This window comes from Amblyomma maculatum, chromosome 2 (assembly GCF_055883805.1).
Source record: "Amblyomma maculatum isolate TAMU_Amacu chromosome 2, ASM5588380v1, whole genome shotgun sequence".
Lineage (NCBI taxonomy): Eukaryota > Metazoa > Arthropoda > Arachnida > Ixodida > Ixodidae > Amblyomma > Amblyomma maculatum.
Window position 1 is genome coordinate 52311253 of NC_139345.1, and position 17580 is coordinate 52328832.

General features: G+C 45.2%; 1 long non-coding RNA gene across 1 annotated transcript; it reads left to right on the top strand.

Annotated features, from left to right (window-relative positions):
• Positions 1 to 1260: 1260 nt before the first annotated feature.
• On the top strand, positions 1261 to 4646 carry LOC146198648 (uncharacterized). Its single transcript, XR_014704724.1, has 2 exons — positions 1261 to 1837; positions 4469 to 4646. It is a non-coding gene; the product is annotated as an uncharacterized LOC146198648 (long non-coding RNA).
• Positions 4647 to 17580: the final 12934 nt, after the last annotated feature.

A 17580-nucleotide genomic window follows, 5' to 3' on the forward strand; every position in this document is an offset into this window, starting at 1 on the left:
TGAATTTGTTCCAGGAGGTCAATAATAAATATCTGAAATAAAAGAGAGCCCAAAACGCTGCTTTGGAGGACCCCTCAGGCCACGCTTGATAGGATTGATTTGCCTTCCCCCAAATGAACATACTACTGGTGGCCTTGAAAATATGCAATGGACCATTTTGTGATGGATTCGTTTCTAAACGTAGCCTTGAGTTTTACTAATATTTTGGGTGTGATAGCTTTAAAAGCCTTTGCAAAGTCCACAAAAGATAGGCCGGTTTGGCCCCATGAATTAACTGTTTTGGATAGGTAATGGACTAATTCAATTAGCTGATAAGCTGTGGATAATCCTTTCCAGAAACCGTGCTGTATTTTAGATAATATAATATATTGCTGTAGGTAAGTCTGGAGGTGTTTTGTCACTATGTGCTCGAGTAGTTTAGAGTAAGTACTCAACAGAGAGATTGGGCTTTAATTAGCTATGTTTCCTGCATTGCCACTTTTAAATATGTACAACTTTTTCTAGCTTTCATGCGCCTGGAAACGAGCCTGTAGTAACTGAGGACTGACAGATAAGAGTAAGGTATGTGGAATTCCATTCTGCATAACGGTATAGAGAGAGAGAGAGAGAGAGAGAGAGAGAGAGAGAGAGAGAGAGAGAGAGAGAGAGAGAGAGAGAGAGAGAGAGAGAGAGAGAGACCTTTTAATGAAAAACAGAGAATTTAGCCGGCGCTTTGATTTCGCTGGTATGCTACTTGTGTAGGAAGGGGAATTGGGGAGAGAAAGATGAAAAAAAAAAAAGGATGGTGATGAAAATAAAAGAAATGAAGGGGGAGATAAACTCATTTCAGATACCACTGGGATACCAATATTTATTTTTATACATACTTTCTGCTTGCGTAATGACTCACTCTCAACTTGCGCCCAATATCTAGCGTATATTTATTAGCATACTGTCTGAAGCTACGGCATTGTCGGGCTACTGGTCGTAAGTGCTCACTCGAACAAGATATGAAGCCCCGCTTCAACAAAGTCGTAAAAGCATGCTTGCTTCGACTAGGAGTAGCGTGTTTCACTCAGTACTCAAGAGCCCTGGAAAGTTGATTGCTAACCCAGTCTCCCACTTCAAATGAGTAACCCGAATCAGCAGTCTCTTCCAACTTTATGACCTCTGGTACCATTAAGTCCCACACAGCCAATCGGCGAATCAGTGCTCAGTCTTGCCACCTGCCAACTACCGCCTGCCTGAGTCATGCCGAGATTTTTCGCACACAAAGCCGACAACACCAACGCCGACACGACTCGGGATTTTCTACAGACAGGTCCTTCAACGATATAGCGTTAAAACTGACCGGCTTCCAGGAATCACACCAGGAGACGTTGCATGTTCCAGATAAGTGTTCCGCAAAAAGGCAGATATGCTGAAGTGAGGTGTTAGTATGCCCGATAAAAATAACATTTATATTGGCCTGGCACTTGACTGCGACCGGTTTTGGAGTGCCCCCAACGTCGCGCACGTATGATCGCCCTCACATCGCGCCGGCGAGTGTTTTGCAGTGGGGATCTGCTATGATTGGCTGGATTTATGATATCTATCCTCCTAAGCACTTGCACTCCGAAAGACTGCACATATAAGCCGCATCTCCCCATCACTGCATCCACCGTAAGCGCTGCCCACCGTTCCCGTGCAAGTAAGCACCCCGTACAGCACATTGACGCCATGGACGTCTACTTCCTCACAGACAGCCAGCTCAAGGACCTCTGCGCCAGCCTAGGTCTCTAGCCACTATGGCTTTCATAGCACCTCTTTCATCGCCACCAGCACTTTGATTCGGCTGCAACCATGTCCCAATCACAGAGTGAGTACATTGGCGAGACACTTGATCCCCGTTTTTCTGCGTTGAAAATCACTCGAGTGTCCTAGGATAACACGTATTTTCTAACGAATGCAATAACGTTGTGTTTTATATTTTGTATTTGAAAAAAACAGACAGCATTGATTTGTTGATTGATGACAGTCCCGAATAATATTTTGTAATGCACTCTTGACGTATGTGAACGCAAGCACAAGCCACATGCAAGCACGCTTGCATGTGGCTTGTGCTTGCGTTCACATACGTCAAGAGTGCATTACAAAATATTATTCGGGACTGTCATCAATCAACAAATCAATGCTTGCGAGAAATTTTGAAGAAGCTGTAATTGAATTTGACGTCTACAGAGTGATATAAACAGCTTCATTTTGCCGTTTCTCCTTCTGTGCTTTGGCTCTAGGGATGTTCTTGGAGACGCATGCTATGAATCGCTGCCGGTATTAAAAAGTAATAAGAAATACAACTCTCATGATCCTTAGTATTGCGCGTTTCTCATATGACTTCCGTGGCATATTTCGATATATTTCGGCGCTATACTTTGGCGATATATTTCAACGAATAAGATACTAACAGAGTGAGCGCCACTTATTATGCTGTTTCTTTATGCAATACGTATTTTTTGTTCTTGATCGTATTTCAAATCTCTGTGCCGGACTGTTCGGCAAATAAATGACCCGTTTGTCCTGAACCCTAAAAAGCATTGCATATGTACCGAGTACAGTCGATGAATGAAGGTTCCTGTTCCTCGATGCACTTCCAGCTGCACTGTCTTGAAGATTTAATAACTGTATGGGCGCGCCGGATGAAAATCATAAGGTGGCCCTCGCAGCGCTGCAAGAGTGCAGTGGATAAAATGTGCTATTTTGATACATTAAGCCACTTCACGTTATTATGCCGATCATCTAGTGGTCGACGTTTGTGAGGGTTTCATAAAAAATGTACCAGTTGAATATTGCTCAATTGGGAGCGTCTTTTCTCTAGATATCTATGTGCTGCAAGGCAGCTCGTATAGACAATGCCACTATATTTTCCAGAACGAAGCTATCCTCCTCTTATTAAGGGGTTAAACGTTGTTAGATTAGTGCTAATGCTGGAAGATTTGTTTAGTGTCGATCTCAGACAGCGAAAGTGTCGGCTGAAACTTCTGGAGCATCCTGCACCTTTTTGTCCCGAACGCCTTAATATAGAAATATAAACCGTTATTTTAAGTGAAAACTAGAATTTGGACTTAAACTAAGATATTCAGGCACATTCCTCCACGCCTATAATGTATAACACAGCAAACCCATACATAGACAGAAGCTGTAAATCAAAGGGCAAATTCCGAGTAGTTGAGTACTTTGCTGAGGTAGTCGAGAAGCCGATGGAATATTTTGTTGTGACGATAAGGCTGGCTTGCGTTTTCCCACTGTATCCCCCGACCGCAGGCCTTCCACTCCTTCTCGGCCGCCACTCCGGCTTTACCTCAGAAATTCCTTCAGAATAGCAGTTTAAAGGATTATCACTTAAATAATTTCGTGCTCTTCTGCGATTATCAACAGAAATCCTGGCATTTGGATACTCAGAACAGGTAGAGATATACTGGATTTTCTAATATTATGTAACATACGGATGGCCGATCTAGCAATCGAGTAACAAGAGGGCTCCTGTGTTTTCAGCTTTAGTGACCGCCACCTTTTTATCGTACATCAGTTATCATATATTATCTAATATTAGAGTTCAGGGAGAACGAAAGGAAAGAAGATGGCTACATGCCATGAAAGAGCACTGAACACGAGTAGAGGGGAGCCTCAGTTCACAGGTCGAGCCAACGTTTCAATAAGGGGACTTGTCTTCGTGTGGGTTCAGACGAAGAGAAGTCCTTTGATTTGATCTGCTTGTCACTGGCTGTCCTCTTTTTATATGCAATGCAAGCGCGAACCGGCTCTCATATTTATAATTGAATTCATGCTGGATGTATCTCTGAACTTTTTCTCAATTAACTGGGAAAAAATACATGTGCCCTTATATTGCCTTATAATGTCCGTCTACATAGTTTAGCGGTAGCAAGAATAAAAATAGAAGGTAGCTAACATATTATTGAACCAATTAACCAACCGACCCAAATCCAAACTCTCGCACCGGAGGTGCTTCTCCGATAACCCGAAATGGACGCACCCCAGGAAAACTTCATCCAGTTGTTATCCGTAAACATAATTGTCTGCTTCTTTGTAGCTACGCTTCAAGATGCAACACACTTATCGCCACGAAACTTCGCTTGAAAAACCTTCCCTCCAGTCAGTTGGAACCCGAGACCTCAAATGCCAAATTTCAACCGTAAATGAATGTGTTTTAGAGGCCTGTGGGATCCGCGCGCGAGATTCGGCGTCCACGTATAGTTTACTTGCGAAGTCGGCCAATGAGGGCGACAGGAGTAAATCTTTTACTTTGGTTGTTCTTAGGCCTTTATGCCCTCAACGGCAATAGCAATGTATAAATGGTATCAAACAATGTGTATTTGCGATCCGATGCTAAAATGCATGACAATGATTGCTTTTGGAAACATGTCGTGTGAGGGACCAATAAGTGATAAGGCTTTTTAGCGTCATTTATTATTATTATTTTTTTTTTTTGCAGAGACAAACCTGATGCTGCTGGAAGTCCGTTGCCGAAGAAAACAGTAGCAGCCCAGCATGCTGATATTTCAGATACCAACTGACCAGTCAGACCACGAAGAGCCGAAGCCTCCAATGACCAAAGTGAACTTCACGTTCGTTATCAACGCACACCTAACCTCTGGAAAAAAAAAAAAGAATCCCTATTAGGCAAAATGAAATATGAATAAATTATCTCATAAATGAGTGCGATTCCTTCTTCGCAAAAAAAAAAAAAAAAAAAAAAAGGAGGGGCACACCTCTGTACGTTGTTCATGTCCGGAAGCGAGGTTCCGAGCACGTGCGCTTGCCCAACGTCGATCGGTGTTTTAACGCTCAGTAAGGACGCCGCCAGACACTCCGTACAGTAGCCGCCATCGACTGTTAAGTTAAATTAGGACAAACCTAGGAGCCCCTTTTTTTCGTGCAGCTGGAACAAGGCTTATGACTGATTTTTTTCATGGAAGCATGCATGAACCAAAACCACAGTGCGTTCCGAGTGCGATGATGCGAGCAATGTTTATACAGGTACCCAAAATACGGCACCTTCCACTAATCAGACGAATGCCTTAAGCATACTGCCACATTCTAAAAGACCTCCGGGACGCATAAACTCACCACAAGGAACCAGACGCTCAACGCATTCTGGGTTAAAAATATAAGATGTCCTTAATACTTGCAGGGATAGTGGAGATCATTTGCATGGGGATAGAGACCGTCCTTGCATATCCTAGAACGATGTCCACATTTATCTTCACTTCTTTCCTTCTGCGGTTTTCATCTAAAATTCTTCCATTGCCTCTTCGCTGCGCCATTAAGGTACTCACTATGTCCTGTCGTAGATTTCCATCTAGGTCTGCCGTTCCTTCTTTAGCTCCACAGCCACCCCTTCTCACCGGAGGATAATTTTTCTAATTGAAACAGCAACACCACAAAGGAATATTGTAGATTCAAAGCCAACTTTAGTATTCACGCAATAAAAGGGCGATACATGTCACCAGTTCCAGTAAACTGACACTAATTTTTTTTATAAAACACCGCTAATATTTTGCAACAGGGAAAGGACGTTAAGTCATGACAATTGGCTAAATGTGAGGAGTCTTCCCGAGGCTTCTATTTATGATAATGTGTAATGTGGCAGTGATTTATGTTAGCGTTAAAAGCGTGTTCGTTGCACTGTGCACCGAAGATGTTTTCGGAGTCATGTACAACAAAGAAAGCATCAAACCAAGTTCACAATTTACATTTAGTTCGTGGTAGAGCCAGACGTTGTAATCCGAGCTTCCAAGCATTTTTATGTGAACAGTGCTGCTGGGACATTTCGGGGGTAAGTTGGGTAGCGATGAAAAAGGGGAAGATGGAAGTGTAAGGTGGAAAGCGGCGAAAGAGGACGCCAGGTGGCCGTGGTGGCAGTGGGCGTTGTGAGAGAAAAATGATGATGATGATGACAACTCTGGCGTGCCGGAGTTGGCAGGCATGTAGGTGGGGTATCAAGCTGTCAACTCGGTTGCTGTGAGATGCGAAGGTGACATGGGAATCGCACCCAGCACCTTGAGTCCCGAGACTGACACACAACCCCTTAACCACACTAAGGGGTCCGGGGGTCTTGGTTCGCGGCTTTATATCTGCATATAGGGTGGTCTTTAACATGATGCATCAGCTTATGATTGTACTGTGTGTGTGTTTGGGATGAAGTGTGATGTAATAAGGGAGTAAATTAAGAGATTAGTGATTTATACAGTGGCAAAGTACATGAATGGAAGCGTAGATGGGAAAGGAGGGCAGCAGCCATTAACGCGGTCGCATCATATTCGTATAGGCAGAGATTAAGGAATGCGCAAACTATTCACGGGGAAATTTGTTTGCGCAGAAGAGAAGCACGTCCTACATCGCTTACGTGACTCTTGAGGCAAAGTCTCAGGAACACGGCAGCGGTACCTGCAGGTACCAGGGAAGCGTCTCCTACATAACCATCCATAATTTGGAAAGCATTGATCGCCAACTGAAAGGTGGTTATTGGGGACAGCATAAAATAGTCTGAAATTGCACATATAAAACAACATGACTCTCGAATCCTTGCTCCAGCATATTGCAAAATTAAATCTGAATTTGAGAGCTGTGCTCGAATTTTGCATTATAGGGTATCGTAATCGTCGGCTGAATTTCTTTATTTAAAAATTAAAAAAGACACCAAAAATAATTTGATTGCTATTTTACGTGCAGCTGTGAAAAATCGACAAGTTGCTTGATTATCTAAGCCATCATTTCTCCCAGCTCCCAAATATCTTCAGAGCCATCCTTTCGCTTGCAACAAAGGCTTCGTTTGCTTTTTATTCATGAATTTTCAATCTTTTTTCTGCAATTAAAAGTTTACAGTATTTCTCTTCCTCCAGAGCATAAGAGTGCGCGCAGATACAGACAGGATTCGTGAAAGGCAGAAATACGGGCTTGCATAAACGCAAATAACGGGCACAGTATTGAGAGATGAGAGAGAGAGAAACAACTTCATTTGCCCTAAATGTCATGAATTAGGGCAGGTGGGTCCTGTGTGACCCCCAGATGGGGCGATATCCTGGGCCCACGAAATAAGTGCACGTTGTGTGTTCTTGTCTGGCTTGGTAGATGGCAGATTGACAGATGAAGATAGCGTATGCTTACATACAAATAACGACGGACATAATGATAGAAATAACACTGCAACGTTGCATGAAGGGGATGCTTTTCTCAGTTCTAAAAGTGAAAAAAAAAGAAGAACTTGCGAATAATAGGGAACAAGTGCGCCCAAGCACAGGGGCTGGCTTGAAAATTTCCGCAAATGTCTGGATACCGCGGTACTGTTCACACTGTTAAGGTGCAGGCTAACATGCATAGCAGCACTTAAGCGAGGTTACCGGATTGAACTGCCGTTACTGCGAATGGCGCCTAAGATAACCAACATGTCCTGTGATACACAGGTGTCTTTGGACGTGTTATACTTTGTGGTAACTCGTAGAACTAATAGATAGGTAGGCAGCGGTTGAAGTATTGGCCAACGCGAAAGGAACCAAACGAGAGTTATGAACCGTAGACCAGGAGACGGGGGCTGGTGGACTCGCCGGAATGTTCAACATGCGGCATCTCAGAGACTGTGGACCATATATTATTGGTGTGCCCAGTGTATGCGTGCGAAAGAAGTGTGCTAGCCGCTTCCCCTTGAAGCGTTTGGACAAGAGGCCTTTGTCGGAGGAACTGCTGCTGGGCGCTTGGCAGGACAAGGGGAAGGGTGTTCAGGCAGTGCGTGCTCTTTGCCGTTTTTTGAGCGACAGCGGACGTGATTCGTGCTTGTAAAGCAAGCTAGTGTGCCTCTATATGTATTTCATATGCCTTCTGCCACATCGTCACACATCATGATCTTCTTTCTTCTCTCCTTCCCCTTCCCCAGTGCAGAGTAGCAGGCTAGATTTGAATTATTCCGGCCAACCTCTCTGCCTTTTCCTTTCAATAAATCCATCTGACCTATAGTGCCGCAAGTGCGGCGCAATCTTATTTGGCCGCAATGACAACAGAAATATATGCACAGAGACGGCTATTTGCTTTCCCAAAGCTGGAGATTCATTAGTGAAGCTGTCAAGTTGAAGCGCTTGTTGCAAACCTGAAGTCTACATGCTGTGTTCTTAGGCTTAGGAAATAAATCTAGCCAAAATTTGCTAGCTCTACGTGCGGTTACCGTTGTTAGTGACACAAATTAGATTAGTTCGGCTAACATATAATTTAATGTCGGAAGACAGCTAGAGCTGCATAAAAGAGGCATTAGTTTGGGCGAAAAGTGCGGTACTATACAAACGCTGCAAAAATGCCGATGCAGCGTAAAATTGTTATACCACAGGCTAATGTTGAAAGCAGATATGTACGGCATGACACACGATTTTAGCGAGCCATCTAGGTAAGATATACAGGTGTGCGGAAGATTCTGAGTATTTTAAACAAGAAAAGAGAAAATATATTTTGTGCACTACTACGACTTCACACGTGAGAGGCAGGAGTGCAGCGTATTAAAAAGCATGCAAGAGGGTTGCTAATTCTTTTCAGCCACCAATAGTCTCTCTTAATTTGAGCCTTTTTGGAATGCAGTCTACAGCTTGCACAGTTGCACGATCGGTCGAGCCTTATTTGCTACGGTATTTTCTAGCCGGCAGTTGGGTTTATGTGGACAGCTCATCTTTATTAGTAAATGTACAAATATGCTGCGATGGTGTTTGCCGGACTGGCCCCAGTCATCAAAACTTGAGAAATTTAGACCCCTACGTTGTAGCGAACGAGACGTAGAGGAAGAGATTCAGGGCCTCTGAAATAAAGCAAAAACCACGATGCTTAAGAGGAGGCATGCACACTTTTATGCATGCGGTTTAATCGTATTTCTTCACTAGCAATACATTAATTAATTTGCTTAGGACCGATATAGGAGAGGACTAAAAACTATTCGTGCTTGAGTAATTATCCTCAAAAACATTTGTGTAGCAGTTTGAGCCACTAAAGTGCGATGAGGTAAAATCCTTTGTTTGAAACTTCGCTGATTCCTGTTTTTTCTGCAACTGCGTCTGTAGGCTGTGTGGTGCGGCGTTCGAGGAAGCGCCGAATGAAAGGAGCCGCACGGACGCCTGGATCGGCATGACGCGATAGCGTACGCTACCTGTCAACATATAAAGCTCCACTTCAACCGAGCCGTATGAGCGTGCCTGTGTGGCCTAGGGATAACGTGAATGCAAGGGTCTTGGCAGGCTGATTCTGATATCACCCTCCCACATGAAAGGGGAGACCCTAGTTGGCAGCGTCTGCTAAACGTAATGTCAGGAAGCCCTACGTCCAGTTAGTGCTCGGCCATGTCAGCTTACAGCTACCCCTCCCACGTAACGAAAGCGTATTAAGTCTTACGTCCCCCTTTGGGGGGAGTGGGCCCAGGGTGACCCACATTGACCTATGGTGGCAGTCATCTTGGGTGGCATCACGTAACGAATATTGGCCGCAAAGTGTGACATCTTCTGTGAAAGACAGTATGAACCATTAAAGGCTTCCGCCTTAAAATGTGTGCGTACAATGTAGTCGACTCAAAAACCGAACAACACAGGAACAGCAGCTTTTAGATAAAAAAATTAAATAAAGGTGGATTTTTTTATGGCCGTTTGCTCATGAAAAGATTACTGGGCAGCTTGTTCCAATTCCTTGCTGTTACAATGAAAAATACTCTATACAGTGCTTACATGACATTATTCCTATCACAAGAGATAGTTTTATGACCTGTTGTGGATAGCTCATCTTTACCAGAAAACAGCAAGAGGGCTAGATTGTAAAGAATCAACTCTCCCTCGTTCTGCGTAATTTATAAACCTTTGCGCGAAAGGATTATCAATAAAGTAATTTTCGCGAGGCGTACAGATATGTGCAAAGAACGATGAGCTTAAACTGGGAACTTAGACATCAGAATTTACGCGATCACAAAACCTAAACATTTTTTCGTCACTCAGGCCCACAACGATAACTACCTCCTCATGTAGTTTCAGTTTCTTACCTTGTTAGTAAACCTGATTTTCTGCTCTACCTTCGCGCAGAGACACGGTTTTTTCCGGAGTCAGAGTTCCCTTCTTGTGATGACTTGAGATTGTTTGGCACCCACGAACTTTGTGACGCGTTCCGGCCATCGTTTCTGTATCCCATGAGGACGGCGCCGAGTGCACCGAGGGGTTGATTAAGGGGCTCTTGAGAAGTGCCGTCCATCAACTTTAGTCCAGAGTGAACAAGAACTTTCGTGGGAAAGTTATTGAGCACAATCTGGGCACCGCCATACCGGACAGCAGATTGATTCTGTTCGGGTTGTGCTGGAACAGCAACTATTTCATCTTCGATATCCGGTGAACTGACATTGACTGCCGGATCCGAATATCCCGACACGGCCGCCACGGCACGAAGTCTGCCTTTGCCTCGCCGCCCAGTGAGGGCACGCTTCATGGTGACGACGTGCTCGGCTCTTGGCGTAGCTTCCTGATTCAGGTCTAAGTGGATATCGTCTATTATGAAGCTTTCTGGAATGCCGACATGTTGAGTGACGCCGTCACCTTTTTTCGTGCTGTCCGCGATGACAAAAGCGACGGCAGTGACGAGGACTCCAGCCATGACGAACGCCACGGCTAGGAGGATGAGAAATCGCAGGTCCCCACGGCTCCAGCCGTTCTTGCTGGTGGCCCCCGCTCCACTGTCCTCTTCTTCCAGTGTGGAATACGGCGCCTGGGTGACGGCTGCTCTAGAGTTTGAAAACCTGTGCATGACTGCTGCCTCTTGTCTCGGTGGATCAGGATGCGTAGACGCTACCGGTCGGCGGCTCACGTGCTGGCTGGAACTAATCATAACCAGGCACGGACTCTTCGCGAGAGCACGCGCGGTTAAATGCCGCTGCTTACTTTTTCGTCGTTCTCACAGCATCAATACCGGATATTTTTTAGAAGGTCCAAAAGAAAAAAGTATAACTGACTTTAAATTTATTTTAGCCCTGGGGCTATTTCGGAGGCTACAGCGGACATCAGATAAGAGACAGAATGCTTAAATCAGTTCGCGAATTAACTAAAAACCTTGATTAACTTTTCAAGTTCTCAGTTTAGGGGCTCTGTTCTATTTGCAGAAATTCAGCTCGTCCTTGAAATATTATAAGTGAAAAAATATTTCTTTAAAGAATTGTAGCGCGTTACAAGGCGCGTAAGCGCGTTAAGAAGAAGAAATAGGCATGGGCAGGACATATAGGGTGAAGAGAGGATAACCGATGGTCGCTTAGGATAACAAACTGGATTCCAAGGGAAGGAAAGCGTAGCAGAGGGCGGCAGAAAGTTAGGTGGGCGGATCAGGTTAATAAGTTCGCAGGGGTCAAGTGGGTGCAGCTAGCACAGGACCGGGTTAATTGAAGGAGTATGGGAGAGGCCTTCGCCCTTAAGTGCGTATAGTCAGGCTGATGATGATGATGCTGATGATGATGATGATGACAAAGCCCATGATGTCGCCCTGATAGGCGGCTTCGCATCGTAACGCAGCGCCAACAGGCGCATATCCCGTCGTATATCGCACGGCCAACACGCTCATTCAGGCCGAATTGCTAGCGACATGAGTGCGCACACTGGGTTCCGACGCTGCGGCTATCAGCGAGGCCGTAATCGGAGTGATCTAAGTTACACGAGCTGTGTTACTGTGGGAAGTCGCCTGACAGGGTGACATTTATGGGCCTTTTAAGACACACTAGAATTTGTTTTAAGGATTTTTTTCTTGAATATACTACTGGAGGACGAACTCCAATTCTGCAGGTGCAACAAACCCAATAAAAAAAATATATAAAAGAAAATTAAGGTATTCAGGTAACTAGCAGCCTAATTGAACCCTTTTGCGTGTTACCGCGTTTCCGCCGTAGCCCCTATATAGCCCCAGCGCTAAAACGAATCCAAAGCCAGTTAAGTTTGTCCTAAAGTTTTGGATCTGCCAAAGAAAAGCATCCGGCGCGTGGGCTGTTCGATGTCTGTGCACGTTATGCACGTTAAATAGCCTCAGGCGGTCGAAATTTTCGGAGCCCCCCACTACGCCGTCTCTCATAGAGTCAGTCGCTTTCGGACGTTAACTCACATCAACCAATCAAGAAAAGCGTCCGGAGAAGGTAATGGCAACCCACTCCAGTATTTCCTGCCAAGAAAACCCTATGGCCAGTCACTGATCTCACTTTTCCCAAAATTGACGCCCTGTTGCGTTGGTGCGCGATCTAGTCTCTGAAGGACTGGCAGCACACGGAACCATTTGATGGCTCCTTCGCGAGTGCTTTATCGACGCCTTAAGAAATCAATTTTCCTATAGCAATGTTGAAGAATTTCCGGTCATCGACACCGCACTGCAGCCCGGTGATGATCCCAATGACGGAGAATTGAGAATTATCATGTCAGACAGACAGGAGGGAAGGCAGGGATATTAACCAGCAGTTTTCGTTTGGCTGCGCCATACTAGAGAAGAGAGAAGAAGGGATTGAAAGCAGGGAGATATAAAATTAGGAACACATCCACAATTTGCCGTGAAGCCAGCGGCTGCCAATTAAAAAAACAGTGCCTTGTAGGCCTTGAGGTCATTTGAATGTTGTGACCACGGACGGAGAAATCCGCTGTAAAAGGGCGAGTATCGAGGTAGTCAAGAGCAGAAAGCAGCCTATATATCTTCCGCTCGCAAAAGCAGGACACTCACACAAGAGGTGATCAATTACTTCCTCACAGCCACATTTTATGCATAAGTAGGGCTGTCGCCATTCTAATTCAGAAGGAATATTTGTTTGTAGAAGCAACACTGAGCCATGAACGGCACTGTAATGATGCTTCGCGAAACGCTGTTATGGGGAAGATGAAGGCGCAATCCAGTATTCGATGCGCTGAGGCGACGGTTGTAAAACTCTCCTGTGTTCCACGCTGAAAGCGTGAGCTCCAGCGCCAAACAGCGAAGCCCACACGCTGCGTCAACTCTCGATAAATTGGTTTATGTCTGGAAGGCCATCGTTGTGGGCCGAAAGGGCATCCGTGTCTTCGGTGGTTTCCTTTAATACCGCGGTGTCGTGACAGCCACTGAAAAATGATATGACATTTCGATATGGCGATGCGGTACAGCTTGTGGATCTATGCAACGAATTGTTCTTGCGACCTGCGGTGTAGTACAACTCGCAGGTCTGCCTTAGAATCTATGAAGACTGCTCAGTGGTGTATCGTGTAGAACGTGGCACGAGCCACGCGTCGATAAAGCGCGTGACGTCAACAGGGTGCGTTCAACGCATAGGAAGCACACCCTCTCCCAGTTGCGGTATATAAGCGATTGATGAATAAACGTGCGTTTGGTTGTTCCTCTTGCTCACTGCCTGCCATGTCTTGTCTGCGTTCCTCAACGATGCAAGTGGTGTGAAGGTTTTTGGCTAATGAACTCAGCTACAACCCGTCGGATCGCTATAGTTCCGCGCCAGTTGAAAATTTGTGATAGGTCGCCTTTAGCTTTATCAAGGTGGACCTAGCCGGTATCTCCACCGACCCCACAAGACTGGTTGATTTAATACGGGATGACTATGGTTAGAATGCAGATGGTTTGGCTTTTGGCTTTCTGAATTTAAGTTCAAGTAAACTGTGATGCAAAGTGAAACCCTTTCAGCGTTCGGCTCCATGATAAAGCCAGCAAGAATTCGACACCTGGCGGCAGCTCGCCTCTCACCAAACAACTGATACTCATAATTGCGTGGACCCCATCATTAATCCCTCTTCTTATTCATTAGATCAGCCAAGGTTTCGTCATTTACTTATTCCGTCCCTTTTTTTCCCTTAAATAATTAGCTGTCGTTTAGCTTGTGGTTAAACCTGGAGTTACGCGAGAGCAATGTGCATGGCTACGCTTAGGTTCGGCTTGAAAGTAGACATGGTTTTTGCAGATAGTAGTTTTCTCTATGGTTTCAGCTTTAGTTATGCCATGGGGGAATCATTTCTCGTATAAGCACCCCTTGCCTCTCGTCAGTCACCATTTTCATTCGGGTGTAGAAAACGTCTAGTGGTATGGCATCGTCCCTACGTCGAACTCCGGGGCACACCGCCGTCACAAGGTTCGAATGAACCTTCTGTCCTAGAAACTCGCTCTTGTCGTTTGCCTCTACCAACTACCGAGTTATCTGTCTTCTTCTTTTTCTTCTTCTTCTTCGCACGGCAAAATGGCGAGACTGGGCAAATGTAGCTATCGCTACAAGACTCCTTTTATGTTTTGGGGCAATTAACTACGTTATAAGAAGCCACATCTCAAGTAGTATAGCCTTAAAAATTAGCAACGGGCTTCCTTTAGAGATCTTCTATATATTTAATGATTTACAGGGGACAGCAAGGCAAACTGGGCAAGAAGGACATTGTGGCGAGCTTGGTGGCCCCCTTGCTGGGTTAAGTAAAGCGATTATTTAGAAGGTCTGGGAAGAGCCCCATCTTTAAGCCGAGAGTGAGCTTAAAATTAAAGGCCCTTAATTGCGATTCTCTCTTTTTTTCTCAATCTTCCAATTTCACTAAAATAATACAGACTTCTACATACGTTGCACGATATATGCAATCTGCACTGCAGGACAGATGTCTCAAAGAGGCGACCATGCCTTTCCATGCAGCCCTCTAATTTAGAGGATACCTCACTCTGTTTTCTGCTTACATTTTACTCACTTTCACCTGTATTAACGTGCAAGGTTCTGTGGTCTTAAATGATTAAGGCGTCTCTGGGCCTCAATCAATACAGTCTAACTCGGGTATATGGAACACTAAGAAGGCTGCTAAAAAGTTCGTTAAATAATATTTTAATACACAAAAATGGCCGTAGACAAACTTATTTTTATTATAGCAAATATATTCGATCCCACTTACGTTAGTGAAGCGCATCTTGTTGCAACGTCCATATGTACAATTGGTACGCTGGCAGCACACTTCTCTTTAAGCGCTGCTATGTCCAACCTCCCACACAAAGACGTACAGCGGGTAGAAACGAGCCACTGCCTATATCATAAGATGTAAAGCTCTGCTATCAGTATAGCTATAGAATACGCGCCGATCGGCATTAAGGCATAGTTGCTTTATGCAAAACGTTCGGCACCAAAAGACTCCACAGCAAGGTCGCCGCTAGGCTTTAGGTAGCACAACTTACCAGGTACCATTGCGCCATTCCATATTCTTCGAATAACTTAATATTCTTAACATCTCTAAAAGCCGCGATATTTCATGACAGCTGCGTTAATTCTTGCTTTCCTATGTGTCGTACTGCAAATAGCCTTTGCCACCATTTATGCAAATACCAAGGCATGCTTTAAATATGACGAGATTGTGAGGGGCTCACAATTGAAAATCGCGATTCTAGATTTTCTATGCTAAATCTCAATCTAGGACATTCACCTTCTTCCGTAACTGTACGCCAAGTTTTCGAGGTATTTTAGGCCATGTGCTGCAAGAAGAACGAATGCATCGGCACATATCAATCACGGAATGCAGCAAGTTTTCTATTCATCCCCCAGGGGCCAGAAATTCGTACCCAAAGTACGCTTAATTTTACTTCCAATTAACCTCTACAATGTAGATATTAGGTGAAGTAGAAGGGGCGATAAAGGACACCTCTGCCTAATTAGTGCCCATCAACCGTAAACTTTGCTACAATTTCACTGAATCATTCCGCTTGTAGGTTTATTTTAATAAATTAATATTTTCACTCTCCACACTTTTTTCTTTTTTAATTAGTCAGAACAGAGCGCGAATTACACAATCGAAACCATATTATGCATCGTGAACTTGCACCATCTCTCGGATTTCAGCAGCGCAAGCCGCCTAATTGGCATGGGTCTGCTTTGCCTTCGAACTGAGCGAAAACGACTAAGGTGAAAAACAACGATTACGCGAAAGCTACCACAGTCAACATGTACGTTGACTGTGGTAGCTTGTTCTTCATCGGTCGAAAATGAGACTTGTCAATTAGCTTCTCCGCTCACATCGACAGCCAGTGACGGCAATAGAAAACCAATGTAGAACTCTAAACATTCAAGGTTCCCGGACTTTAAACGTCTGAGGCCATGCGGCCCATGGGGGTAGCTATGCAAACCAAGAAGATCTGCTCAAAATTTTGAATTTCTGGACATCAATGCAGGAGTGGTCTTTTTGTCATCAAGGTTAGCTGACTTAGACATATATGTGATTCGTATTTTCCCCACTATTAAGATTCCGAATTCCGCTTTGATTTAAGCAATGCCTACGCACCCCAAGTTGGTTCCTATACGTATAAGAAACATTAGGCCAATAAGCCCCTGGAAACCATTTTGAGCCCTAGACTCGGCGCGTTGTCTGCGATGTATTCGATCGCCGCGAAACTTCTGCTTCCTTTTTTGTGTTAAATTGAGGCCAGAGTGAACCGTAGGTTATTTTTTCTACTCTATGGGTACTCATCTTCTTCGCGCATTCCAAAGAGAAGTCCGTGCCGCAACAATAGGCGCACGAGTGCCCAATCCTCGTGCTTCCCCGGGAAGCGTGCTACCCGTGCCCTCGCGGCACACGATTCCCGGGCATCGCATCACGCGAAGGGCGACAGCCGTCACCAGCCGCTTTGTTCTGACGTCTTTTTCCGGACCTCGCTGAAGGACTCGCGTCCAACCAATCGTAAGTGGCTAAGCATCGTAAGCATATGGCAATGCGCTGCACTGACATACGCTTGAGTTTGGGCACAAAGCACTGGTTAGCCCTAAGCCCTCGCTTTCCCCGCTCAGCCGTTACCGTCATTCATGCGTGTCCCCGATCTGGGAGTGGATTTGCGGTGTTTTCCAGCTGGCTGCGTTGGGCTTGTGGATACCGACGAACAGTTCCAAGCTGGTAGAGGGCCAAAGTGGGTCTATGCCACGCTGAGGCGTGCCCAGCTTAGTGGCCTTTGCCATGGACCCTAGACCGGTTTTTACCCTTTCTTATCCGGGTCCTAAGCAAAGCCTGTCTCTGGTAATTGGTTTCCTTAGGCTAACCTTTCCTTTCATTGTTGCGATTAGCTATAGCCTGTCGCTTCACCATTTTGGTGCATTTTTAGACTGAAATACCGGGCCCAAAGTCGTAACTCCACCCTCTAACCTAAACTTGTACAGGTCGTGCCGCCGCTGCAACCGATGACGTATACGTAAAGCGCGCCGCTTTTCCTCATTCAGGCATTATCAGTAAAAGGGCGTTCACTCTAAGCTCTAACCTTGCTTACTAAGCTTACTAACGACGGCTTAGAACAAATAAAAATTCGGTGACTGGCTAGCCCCCGCCGCAAGCGGCGTTGACCTACCGTCCCAGCCCCGTAGGGCCAGGAACAGCCAGCCTTCAACCTCACGATGACAGTGCACGTTAAGATTCCCAGGTGGTCGACATTACTCCGGAGCCCTCCACTACGGCACCCCTTTCTCTCTTTTCGCTTTCACTACCACCTCCTTCCTTCTCTTACGGCCCGGATCAGGTGTCCACAGAACAAATGTGACAGATACTCCGCCTTTCCTTTCCTGTGAACCAATTATTATTATTATTATTGCTATGATCTAGTAAACGCCTG